Below are 10,594 nucleotides of genomic sequence, written 5' to 3'. Positions count from 1 at the left end.
GAATGCTTCTGAGAAACATGTTGTTTAAAAAACAAATGCTGGAAAATATGTAGAAATTGAGAAATGTAGCCCAGCCTGCATGAATTGCCTGTCCTCTTTCATTCTCTGTAAACAATCCCTGCCAGGGATTATCTTTTTTCCCTGATCTGTCTCCTCTTCCAGAATATCACTATTTTCCCCATGTTACACAATGGCCGTCAGACCCTGAGGACAATCTCGCCAGTCTTTGCTCTTTTCCCTCACAGCCTGGATTAGCTGATTACTCCTGTTTTCCATGAGGCCACCCCCTTGACGCACAACAGCCTTGGTGACTCAGGGTGACGACTAACACAGACCTCCTCTGATGTGTTCCCCGTTAGGAACTCTACAGTATGTACTGCAGTGACATAGACACAATAAAATGATTCTGCCCCTAAGCACCCAACCAACTATAGGTGTCATTGGAGAGAGCTGTAGGAAGGAGGGATCCTGATGTTGCACTGACACAATCGAACATGGACAATATTTTGCATTCTTCTGACACTATCACCATGGACAGCTAACGCGGCTCAACAGAGATCAAACCTGGCTTCTCACTGTACCTAAAATTGACTGGTGTGTCACTGGGGATGCCGCCAGTCCTCATGATTTGTGGGAAACGTAGTGGTAAGAATGTCATTTTAAAAAGATAAACCTCCGTCCTGAGTTGACAGGGCAGTATCAGCAAGATGTATAGCTTGACGTGCTTTCTGCAAAACGACAGCTGACGCAGTGCTTCTGCCAAACACCGGCAGTTATGCCCTGTGGAGGGTGGCCCGAGCCAGGCCGGGCCTCCAGTACTTGTGAACTTCCCTGCCCTTATGATTTTGTGTCACTCATGGCTTGATAGACAACTCTCGTCCCCAGCAGAGGTCTGACCGCCACCACAATAGGTGTGCCGTGATTTGCTGCCACTGCGGGACCAGGCGTTAAAATAGTGGCTAGCACCCAGCTAAGTGGGGTCCCCTACAGAGTGTGGTGAGACCTAACATGATAAAATACCCCCTGGTGTCTACTTCAGCTTCATTCTGGAGACTATTTTTTGCCTCAGAAAAGGCTTAAAAATACTTAGTATAAGTACTGAATGAGATCGTTTTAGGCAGCTGATCTTCCCTTAAAAGTACACCTGATATTTATTTATGCAAAATAAATGATCTACAGTGATTTCTTAGCAGCCTATTTTATCCAAAACAACTTTACTTATAAATTTATTCTTCACCTGTTCATTTAATTTGAGATTTTTTCCGAAACAATTAGGCTTGGTTGTCTTTCACAATGTACAAGAGCAAGGCTTAGGGTTTCATCCGGTAAATGATCCTGCCCTTGGCCACCAGGCTTGTGAAAAGCACAGAAAAGCAAATTTTATTAATACAAAAGGTTTTCTCTCCAGATTAGCTGGGCTCACTGTGTCATGCATAGTGTCAACATTTTGCTTGGACCAAAATGAAAATCTCTCTCAAAAACAAAAGGCTGCCAGCCCCTTTCATCTCGAAAACTGGACTGAGCAGCATCACATCAAATTTAAAAAAAAAATCTGCTCTCCATCACAAAAGCAGAGTCAGACAACTGAGAGAGACATGTCCCGCGTGAATGGCTGTCAACAACAGTTTCCTAAAACTTGCTTCTGGGTCCCCACACAGATGTTTTAATGGCATTCCTCCCTGGTGAAATGTGACTGACAGTGCTGACATGAAATAGAAAATAAAAAAGACACATTTACTTTTATAGTGACTCATGAGTGTTACTACTGATTTTTTTTTCTGGTGAAAGGAGTATACAGTACGCAACAAACTCTATCTATCTATCTATCTATCTATCTATCTATCTATCTATCTATCTATCTATCTATCTATCTATCTATAAAAATCCGCACGTCTACGTCAGCACTAAACTACACATGCGCAAGGGGGGGCTTGTGCAGGTGGGCGTCGTTTTATGAATCTGTTGACTGTACTTGTGAACCGATACTGACAGGGGTTCATAAGTTTGACAGAAAAAAAGTGTCTAAAAATACATCTGGCAAGTTTGCCTCCAATGACGGTGCTTTTAGGACGTCACCTGAACAGCAGAAAAGTAAATCATTTGAAATCAAATTGCAGCCACAGAGGTAATCGTCTTCGCCTCATTTTGTATTACCAATCAAAGCAATAGCAGTATTTAGTCTCGCTGCGTCAGCGCCGCTGATAAATCATCGTGAAAGCGGATGAAATGGGAAATCGATGGAAAGGCGAATGCCGTTCTGTGCCCCGTATCGCCGCCACGAACACCTGTAATTACCTGGAAAATGGCGCGATTGCTTGCGCTCTACCGCGTGGACTCAAGGCAGATGGGAGCGGCGTTCAGGTGAGGCGGGCGAACGAACCGGTGGATTAATTATTAGGTGTTTTTCTAAATACAGAAAATCCAGTTATAACGGACTTCAGGGGACCTGGCAAAAGAGTGATATAGATTATTACATTGTACATGTAGTAATCCAACTCCACATGACCAGATGCGTGACTATTAATAATCCCGCTTACGTATTTGCGCTGGATATCACTGGCACGCCACGCGCCTTGTGGGCGGAGCCTGCATGTCCGTTATAGCCAAACAAAACTACAGCTGTATATCACCGACACGCCACACGCCTTGTAGGCGGAGCCTGCATACTGTCATAGAGAACAAAACTACAGCTGGATATCACCGGCACACCACGCGCCTTGTAGGCGGAGCCTGCATACTGTCATAGCGAACAAAACTACAGCTGGATATCACCGGCACCCCACACGCTTTGTAGGTGGAACTGCAAGTCCGTTATAGCCGAACAAAACTACAGTTGGATATCACCGGCACACCACGCGCCTTGTAGGCAGAGCCTGCATGTCCGTTATAGACGAACAAAACTACAGCTAGATATCACCTGCACCCCACGCGCCTTGTAGGCAGAACTGAAAGTCCGTTATAGCCGAACAAAACTACAGCTGGATATCACCGACACACCACGTGCCTTGTAGGCTGAGCTGCAGGTCCGTTATAGATGAACAAAACTACAGCTGGATATCACCGGCACGCCACGCGCCTTGTAGGCGGAGCCTGCATGCCCGTCATAGCGAACAAAACTACAGCTGAATATCACCGGCACGCCACGTGTCTTGTAGGCGGAGCCTGCATATCCGTTATAGACAAACAAAACCACTACTGGAGCCTGGATATCACCGGCACGCCACGCGCCTTGTAGGCGGAGCCTGCATGTCCGTTATAGACAAACAAAACCACAGCTGGATTTCACCGGCACGCCACGCGCCTTGTAGGCGGAGCCTGCATTTCCTTTATAGACGAACAAAACCACAGCTGGATATCACTGGCACGCCATGCACCTTGTAGGCCGAGTCTGCATGTCCGTCATAATGAACAAAACTACACCTAAAAGCGGCCCTGGAGACCAAATTGTTTGTCTATTATAAGCGAAATTCTGTTATGTGCCAGTCCGCTATATCCGATGTTTTTTCTGCATTTTCTTAAAGGCGCACAGCTGGGACCAGCGGACCTCGTCCGTTATAGACGATATTCCTTTATAAGCGAGTCCACTATAACAGGATTTTGCTGTATATATGATGTATTTTGAAGTACTAAGATGCTAGCTAACTTGGAGGCTGTCAATTAGCATAGGTAAAAATGAAACATCTCTCTCTCTCTCTCTCTCTCTCTCTCTCTCTCTCACTCAGTCTGTCTCACACTGGGGGATAACCCAATACTGTCTTTTCAGCCCAAACAAGGGCAGTCGAGAGGCTACGCTTGTTTCCTTTCGAATTCTTTTAAAACTATACATCGTACACACCGTGAATCCTTCAGAGCCCAATTTACTCCTCAGATAACGCTAGCGCAAAAGAAGACGTCAGAGAGCGTATCCCTGCTTAGAGTGCCCAAAGAGATTGTTTCGTGAATTTGTGAATATGGTCCCGCAGGACAAATTCCGAGCTCCTTCAGCTTTAGCCTCAGCCTGACACCCCAGAAGTTTATCATTTTAATCATTCTTTTATCTAAAGGGCCTTGCAGTTTTAACGCGTTCTGACAACCTCTCTTGTGCAACTCCATATTTCACTGAAGTGAAAGGGATTAAGGACCTTTTTGACTTAGAAAGTTTTACCTAGCTGTACAGGTTGGACATTTTAGTGGAGCAGTGCAGGCGTATCATTGTGCCTGGCAGGGTGACTAGTTCCAAGGCTGTGTCCTCAACCACTATAGGAAGTTATACGATGCTTTATTGCTTAGTAGAGGAGTCAGATGAGAATTCTTCTTTTGTCTATGGCTTTGAATTGCTGCAGTATTTACATCATGCTCTTCTGCAATGACCTCATGTGCTTACAGACATCACCCAATATTTAAGCAATCTGTTTCATAGCTTGACAGATCTATTTGTGATTAAAACAACAGGTAGATAATGTTGTTAGGCTGTTGTGGTGTGGGTGGTCACACTTTCAGCTGTCTTCCTTCATGTTCTTTGTAATATATCCATCTTCCGTAATTCCTCATCGAGTACAGGGTCATAGTGGGCATGGATTTGTTAAGGTTAGCAATTATGAGCATATGCAACATAATGTAATGTGTAATAATGATATTTATGGCTGAGCAGGACTGACCTTTAAAGCTCAGAAAAAAAGTTTGTATATGATGGAAAGGGTACAACTTCCACACCTGTACACTCAGTGCCTCAGACCACCTCCAGTTTTAAAATATTCTCTTGGCTCTGATACCAAGAGGTCTTTGAAAGGTTCCCAACCTGCTGCAGGAATCATATTTGTGCTATATTCCCTAATTAGTTTGCATGTCTCTAAGTCGGGAGTGATGGTTTGATTGTTTTCCAATAACTTTGCACCATCTAGGAGACTAGGAGAATGGCTCATTAGTAGGTACAGAAGAGCTATGTGAGGCCAATCCTTTATATTCATATCAAAAAGGTACGCTGCTAAGGACTGAAGGCTCTATACACAAACTGCACCTGAAGGAGATGAGGCAGTTGTTTGATCGCACCTGCAATTTAATGGAAACGTGCCTGGTTTAAAACAAAAGCTGAACGAATGGCTTCAAAGAGAGCTGCATGAAGGGGAAGCAAGACTTGTAACCCAAACAAGGTGCCAGAAGTCTGAAAGATCGGAGTTCTTGGATTCTTGGAGATTGACAGCTTGTGAATTCCCAAAATTGCATGTAGCAGTCATTACCATTTGTGTCCTTTCTTCTTTTCATTTCTTTGATACCATGTGATTAAGGGCATTTTTAGGGCGGCTATTAGCAACGGCTGGTCAGAAATATTTATTAAATGTTACATGTCCTGTTAAATCTAAAGGAAATGATACTTATTAAATAAAATACAATATTTCTCTTTTGGTAAATAGCAGTTTGATGCGTTTGCATTGAGTTTCTTGCTATTGTACTTGAGTTCTTTGTACCTTTTCTTAGCACAGAAGGAGATGAGGGAATCTGAGGAAACTGAAGACAGGTAAGAGAGACCCTGTGTTTTAAAGTAGAAGTCACTAGACAGGATTGTTTTAAAAGGTCTGACTTTTTGTCTTCTGTTTGTCAATCAGTCACACATGCTGGGTGTTGATATTGAAATTGGAGACCATTTTTACTCTCCCCAGACCTCCAGCACAAACAACTGGAACATAAATGTCTTCCTGGCAACATCAGGTTGTGAAAAAAAATTATATAAAACCAAGAAGAGGTTAGTTCTAAGGTACGTGAAATGAAAAGCAATCCAGCTTCCTTTGAAAACATTAAACAAAATTTAGCAGAACCAGAGATTGTATCATTTCAGGGTAAAATTCTCTTTGTTCAGCAGTCAAGCTGGTTTTAGATTTTTGGTGGGTTCACAATTACTGAGACAATAAATGAAGTAGACAGTATGGACCATGTTCAATTTAAAATGCTTAGCAAATGCTCTTCTGGATAATGCATATTTATGTTTTTTTAAAAAAATCATACTTGATTAGTTCCTCTCAAGTTACTCCCTTATTTACCTTGAATCATTCTCTTGATGAATACATACTTGTAGTTGAATAAACATTTAATTTTGATGATGCTTTACTTAATGAATATGCATAGCAGAGTAGTGGTGAGAATGTATAAAAAGGTCTTTGTTTGATGTCAGGTCACATGATCAGCAACATGTCTGGTAACAGCACACGTCAAAGGTCATGACAGGTAACTGAATACTCTGGGTTTAACCATTAGTTAGCCGTTTTAAGTACCAGTAATGAAAAAAAAATTTTTTTTTCTTCCTAAATATACAGCTCAGAGATTAACAGAAGTGTTTAAATACCATTCTCTATTCTCCATATCATGTTAATTTCGCATTTGTCTTGTTATATGAAGTCTATACTAGTGGAGGATGTTTTACCTTAACAGCAGAAGTCATGCAGCATCGTTATTCTTTCCATTTTCTTTCTGGGCATGGCAGAAGACACGTCAGTCATTAAAGGGGAAAAGAACAGAAGAAGGTTCCATTAAAATTGTTTATAGTAATATAATAACAACATCTATCCTGATTCCATTTTTGTTAATCTGGTACTTATGCTACATTTCCTGTGTTTTTGAGCAGAAATTAATTATGAACAGACAAATGTTAGGAAGCCTTGATGCTAATGTGCATTTTGTGCATTTCCTCCATGGCCTGAGCCTGTAAGACTCTAAAGGGATCTTTTTGTGCTGGGTATGTATCTCTGAACCTGTCATCTTAGTCTTCATCTCTGTCATCATAGTCACCGTTCTGCCATGGTCATCGTGACTCATATACCATTCATAACTTTGTAGCTTCTAGCTTAGTCATGCAAGTGGGGTAGACTATAAAAATATAATAAAAAAGATTTAAGGTAGCATAATTTGTGGACTGGTTGTCTGAACTCACAGTGACCCTGTGGTTAAAACTGTAGTCTTTGTACTGTGACATTGACTCCATTTATGTAGACAGATTTGATCGGTCTGCTTCCTGCTGGTGCCAAAAAATGTAGCAAAGCACTGAGTGTCGGTCCCACACATTTCAGGATGCTTAGATCTTGAGGTGGCTCCTAAATTGGAGGTGGCTTTTTGTTTTGGATTGGATTTGTAGGCTCCAGCATTATTCGCCATGCCCAGCTGGGATTGTCAAGAACCTCAATTGACACCACAGAGGCATGCTGTGACCGGGACTCTAAGTAAGTAAATAGACATTAATCAGAATGTTTCTGGATATATGAGGTCAGTTTTTAAATTTCATTAAGTCTATATACATTGAAGTCAATTTCATGTTGATTGACCTCTTGTTGTGTACAGCTCATGACAGCCTGACCTGCCTGGACTTTAACACCCAGATTAACATAGACACATTCAGTTGTGACATCTCAGGGAAAGGTTTTTTCCCCTACTATTTTTTTTTTTTTTTGCAAGATTAAAGGATGCTCATTCGCATGGACAAAATTAAGCCTGCAGTCCAGGGCACTTACCTGCATCTAGTGCTGTTGATCTCCAGGACTCATTTTGGCCAGGGAGGCAGTCAGTACTTCTGTGACATGGGGATGGAAGAAAGGAACGTGGATATTATTTAGGTAAAGAGTGGTGATTGGTATAACAAAAACAGAGAAGAGGGACGAAAATGGAAAGAGTCATTTTGGTATCAGCGCGAAGAAGGGCACAACAAAACAAAATGGACATTAGGGTCAGGGAAGCAAGCTTCAGCAGAATGTGGGCACAGCCATTGAAGTCTGGGCATGTTATCTTATGACGCCAGAAGACAGCACTCAGCCTTATATGACTGACTTCCGACCTCGGCAGTGTTCGAGGGAGCCGATGTGCCAGAGCAGCATCTTTTCAAACCTGAGGCTACATTGGCCGACGCTCTGAGGCAGAGTCTGCCGTCGTTCAGTGCTGCAAAGCCAGTAGCTAATTTTCATTTCCTCACAGTTCTGCTTTTGTTTGAAGTCCCTGATGTATTGTCTAGCATCGTGTTTTACACAGACATTTTTAAACCGAGACTCCCCCCCCCCCTTCCCCCCCGGCGTTTTAAGGACTGTGAAAAAGAGAAGAAAAAACACATTTGCTAGGATTTATTTGTTCTGCGTACTTCTCAGAGGAGGCCAGTGTGGAATGAGACAAGCCTCCACCTAATGTTGAGGAGACCTTTCATTAAATGCATTCTTATGGTCATATTCTTGTGCGGCAGCAGAAGCGTATTCCTTTGAATGACACAAACAAGAGACAGGAGACCTCAGAATATGTGCTCGCTTCATCGGCCGGGTCATGAATACTTGGCTGCAGGCGACGTGTAATTTATGGCTTTTCTTGGTGCATATTTGTTGGGGGGTAGTGAGGGAAAGAGGAATATAGACTGCACAGCGTGACTGCTCTGTAGGCATTTCCGCTTTTGCTAGAAAAACACATTGCCATTTAAACTGAATTTGTGTCTTGTATGTTATTTCTTTGCTTGATAGGCTTTTTGACTGAATCAGTTAAACATGAGAAAATTTAAACAAAACTGATCTCAGAACATCAGATGAAGATAACTGGTAATTTTTAGCAGCAGTCTTCACATTAGTGGTCAGTGATTTTTGAGTTCTTGGCCATTATAGTATGTGATCTTTTACTATTCAATGAAAGTTTGTGTTAATTATTTGACTGCTCCCCCCCTGTCTGCATTGTAGGTCTAATTATGTGTAAGGGGGGGGGGAAGGTTTCTTTGAGTCATTGCAGAAAGTGTTGAAAGTCAGCGTCAAACTCTTAAGGTAGCAAAAGTCAGATGGTTGTTGTTTGTGGTGCAAAGATGCAGCCTCTGTGTCAGCCTCTGGCATTTTCATTCACTTCTGTCATGTCTGTGCACATAATTGTGTAGTTATGCAATCTCTTGGCTACATATGGACACAGCTGTCCATTAGGGTGGTCTCAGAGCCGGCATTTTCTCGCGGTTGGCTTCAGACTGACTCAGATCCTCTTTCAGCTCACTTTTGATCTCTCTCCACGACTTGGTACAGAGTTTTGCTTATCTCAGTAACATTAGAATTGGAATGAGTATGTTTCTTCATTTGCAAGCAATGCTGTTTTAGTTTACTTATTGTTTAGAGATTTATCCATGTTTTAGTTTCCAGTTTTATCCCTTCTTGGGCATCTAGATGGATGTTCATATAAGGTGAGCTTTCCTTGCAGGTGTGACAGTAGGGGTCATTGTGAGTATTTTGGCCATAGTCTAGAAATTGAATTGTGTGGCAAATCAGTCTTATGACAGAAAACAATCCCAGCAATGTATTTTGAACAATGTGAATCTTCATTTCAACAAAGCGTCAGATATGTGATAATAATTATTATTGTGTGGTGCATGAATGTTACTCTTACAGTAAAACTGAAAAATTCCTTTCTTGAGGACATTTTTTCCACAAACTGAATAACCTGTAGCATTTATAATTAGGATTAATTACAATAATAACTATGGTTACTATATTATTTTCACTATATTGCTCAGTTCACGCATTATAACCAAATGTTATTTGTGTTGCCCAGCTAGTTAGTGATCTGTGCCTGGGTGGGTGGCTGGGGTTATGGGTTCAAATCCTGTGGCTGGCTGAGTTTTCACATGGTCAACTGCTCCAGGGATGCTGGCTGACCCTGCACTGTGACCTCAAGCTTTCCTCACTTGTACATTACTTTGGACGAAAGCATCCATTAAATATATAATTTGAATACAATGAATAAAAATTTCACAGCTGATTACTGGTTTAACCCAGTGAAAAGTAGTAAGGGAAGTCTGTTAACCAATAGGAGAGTGCTTGCCAGAATCCCATGTCCCACCCACCGTTGTTGCTCTCATTTGTTGGTTTTTGGCAATGTAAATCAGTAATGAGTAGTGAATGTGTGACCAGGACTCAGTCAGAAGAATTCGGGTTTATGTACAGTTTAGTCTGCAGTTTTGAAGAGCAGTCTAGGTTCAGAGGATCGATCTCCACTGACAGTGTTTAGAGTGCTGAGATTGGAGGCTAAGGGAATGCCTTGATTTGTATTCTGAGCCAACGTGGTTTCCAAATGAAACGATAGCCCCCAGACGATTGCTTGACGTTGAGCAGATCTTTGATGCTTCAAACTCATGTGCTCGCTGCTATGCCACCGTTCGCTCCTCGGAGGGGGTGCAGTCCACTGAGTCTCACTTGAGAGGCTGGAATGTAGACAATCAAGGGATACATCTCTTGAAAAATCTGCAGTTTATGACTCATGTTTATTATTGCATAATCAAATGAAGTGTGTTCATTTAAAGAGAAATAACTTATAAAATTTGGATATCCCAAGTGTTCAAGAAAATGTTATGTCCTTGTACCTCTTGTACTTTTAAGTATGACTAAGGGCACAGCACCTCTCCATATTTTATTGAATTTAAGGAAATAATTTGTCAGACACAGGCTACTCCATGGTTAAGGAAGCAAATGGGAATGGATGGTTACCCCCAATTACGGCCTGAAAAAATCTTGTCCTTTTGTTTTATTACTGGACAGGGGCTCATCAGGTACATACCATATTATCCAGTGTGGTTTGGTTGTGTTTAGGACAATCCATGCCCAGTAACCATACAAGAAGTCATCCCTGT

General features: G+C 41.9%; 3 long non-coding RNA genes across 4 annotated transcripts; 2 read left to right on the top strand and 1 right to left on the bottom strand.

The window, feature by feature from the left end:
* Positions 1-1,280: 1,280 nt before the first annotated feature.
* On the bottom strand, positions 1,281-2,561 carry LOC125746516 (uncharacterized). The gene is made up of 3 exons (XR_007398999.1): positions 2,538-2,561; positions 2,296-2,446; positions 1,281-1,702 (listed from the first exon to the last, which is right to left on the bottom strand). It is a non-coding gene; the product is annotated as an uncharacterized LOC125746516 (long non-coding RNA).
* On the top strand, positions 1,967-6,614 carry LOC125746512 (uncharacterized). Of its 2 annotated transcripts, none has more exons than XR_007398998.1 (6): positions 1,967-2,361; positions 5,460-5,494; positions 5,637-5,731; positions 6,146-6,198; positions 6,403-6,494; positions 6,596-6,614. It is a non-coding gene; the product is annotated as an uncharacterized LOC125746512 (long non-coding RNA). The 2 variants fall into 2 exon arrangements; XR_007398997.1 differs by having other exon boundaries at positions 5,455-5,494.
* Positions 6,615-6,679: 65 nt separating this feature from the next.
* LOC125746518 (uncharacterized) lies at positions 6,680-8,478 on the top strand. Its single transcript, XR_007399000.1, has 3 exons — positions 6,680-6,706; positions 7,103-7,187; positions 7,306-8,478. It is a non-coding gene; the product is annotated as an uncharacterized LOC125746518 (long non-coding RNA).
* Positions 8,479-10,594: the final 2,116 nt, after the last annotated feature.

Source organism: Brienomyrus brachyistius, chromosome 1 (genome assembly GCF_023856365.1).
Source record: "Brienomyrus brachyistius isolate T26 chromosome 1, BBRACH_0.4, whole genome shotgun sequence".
Classification (NCBI taxonomy): Eukaryota; Metazoa; Chordata; class Actinopteri; order Osteoglossiformes; family Mormyridae; genus Brienomyrus; species Brienomyrus brachyistius.
The sequence above is the reverse complement of the archived record's forward strand: the minus strand, read 5'-3'. Positions and strand labels throughout refer to the sequence as shown.